Genomic DNA, 2,366 nt, shown 5'->3' on the forward strand with positions numbered 1-2,366 from the left:
TCAAGACCATTTCTTACTTCCCCAAAATAGTGTTGATCAATGAAATCTAGACCATAACATATACTCTTCCAAACCCATGTTGAGTCTTGTTTTTTATTGTAAAGGAAAGCTCTACCATTTTTGAAATATTTGGATCTAACGATAACAATACATAAATTAGTAAGAGAGTGTAGAATTTTCCATGCAGTCTTACTCAAAAGAGACAGATTCATATGCTCAAAATATTTAAAGCCGAGACCACCTTGAAATTTATGAGAACAAATGGGATTGGTTTATTACAAGCGAAGAAAATTGAGGTTTAGGCTCGAGGTTTTAAGAACGTCTCAACAAAGCCTTAATTGCTAAACTGACATAGTAGTTTTTACATGACTCTCTGAGGTTCACCTTTGAAAGAAGAGTATCATGGATATTTCATTTTAGTAAGCAAAAAAGCTACAAAAATTCTCTAACACTTGAGCTGCCATGTTAGATAGCAGAATACACTTAAAAGAGGGTTGCTTTTGTGTTATTCTTACACGTTGTTACATTGCATGGTATACTGGCTTTCAATTGATTATCTTCTTGTTGCTAATGTGGCCATTGTAAGTATCGAGCTTTTTGTGTTTTGTCCTTAACCCCTGGTAAATTATCCTTTGATTTTTTTCTTGGATGTATTTTCTCTTGGTGTGAACAACAATTCAATTTCCTAACCTTAGAAAGCCATGATTGTTCACCTATCCAGCTTGTACAAATATTAAGCCAAATTCTGAAAAATAAGGTCAATAAATCAACGTTTTTCGGATGTTTTTTGCCCTCCACAAAAATTTGGACCATAACCTCTCTTATCTACTATTTGATTTTTTTCAGCTCTCACAATGCATCTAGATACTTATATGAGCGGCCAGGCAGATCAACGAGCCTGATAGCTTATATGGGATCGTCCAATCATACAAGGTCAATACTTTGAATTCATGTGTGTGTATGTGGATGAAGGGTACAAGCTTTTCAAGACCCTAGTAGCAAGATTTTACGGTGATCACTCGTGCTTTCTTTTTTTTCATGATTATTGTATTTTCTGTCATCACTTACATGAGTTGCTAGTTCTTCCTGAGTCTGTCGTTCCTAGAGGGACAATACGTATTGGCGTATGAGTGTTGTTTGGTCTCTGATGCTGGTTGGCCCCAGTTTCACGCAACGACAACTATCCCGACTACCTCTTCAGATTTGTCCTCGATTATCCGAGAGAAAAAATAGTTTGGTCCATGTGCTTAGCTGTCGAAAAGTTATCGACTATTGTCCCTTACAACAGTGAACATGTGAAACCATCTTAGCATATGTGAAAGGAGGAACTCTCTCCTGTGGCTATGCAAGGCAGCAAGATCGTGAAAGGGGGGGGATCCTCCCTGTAGCCCTGCTTGTTCTGGACATGGATAAAGTGGGCATGCTATTTTAACGGCCGCGAATGCTAAACCCTACTAAAATGGTGTAACCGCCCCTGTTCCACCCGCGGCACGGAAGGTGCCAAGGACTTACTACTGTCTCCGACATGTTGCCCAAGCAGGTGAACCGGTGTAAAAACTTAACTTTATCTTGGAGATAAGATCTTTACGAGAGATTACCTCTGCCCAACCTGGTACATTCTACTGGAAAATAGGCTTTAGATATTGGATATTGTATTGTCTGTGGTCGTTTTGGTCACAGTTGAAGTCTCCAATCATTACCTATGAACATGAGGGTAATTGGAATAAGGCTCTTGAGTATTATGACCTGCAAGTGCGATTTGTGCCATCAAGGCAATTAGAAGGCTCTCAACACAATTTTTGGTAGGAGCATTCTCACGAAACCCGTCAGCTTCCCTTTCCTAAACCTGAAGTTGATTGTTTGTACCATGGGTAAAAATGCCACATAATAACCAAATTGCTACCTGAATTACCTTTTGGCCCTCATCCAAACCTGCCATCCATCCAACCGACGTATCTACCAGCTAGTCCAAGCGTTTCGTAAAGTCAACGACCGGTCGATGGACAAAGTCAACATCCGGTCAATGGTAAAAGTCAACCGTCGGTCAACTATTGAAGCCAAATTTCCAGTCGCACTTCTAGCCAGTTTTCGTCCATGTTCCCAGCGATGATGTTAAACCATTTCCCGGCCATGTCCCCTGGCCATGTCCATAGGCGGAATCCTCCATCCATACAGCCAGCCCGTTATGCCTGTCAACCAGTCAAGCCAGTCTACCAGCAGGTCATACCATTAAAAGCTTGATAGTCGCAGTCAACAACAGAAATGAGGCATGCAGGGCAGATTAATGCCAGGAGGCATGCAGGGCAAATAAATATGCATGCAAGGAAGATTAATACAATTTATGCCAGGAGGCGTGCAGGAAAAGT

The sequence above is a fragment of the Papaver somniferum genome, chromosome 7 (genome assembly GCF_003573695.1).
Source record: "Papaver somniferum cultivar HN1 chromosome 7, ASM357369v1, whole genome shotgun sequence".
In the NCBI taxonomy this organism is placed as follows: Eukaryota; Viridiplantae; Streptophyta; class Magnoliopsida; order Ranunculales; family Papaveraceae; genus Papaver; species Papaver somniferum.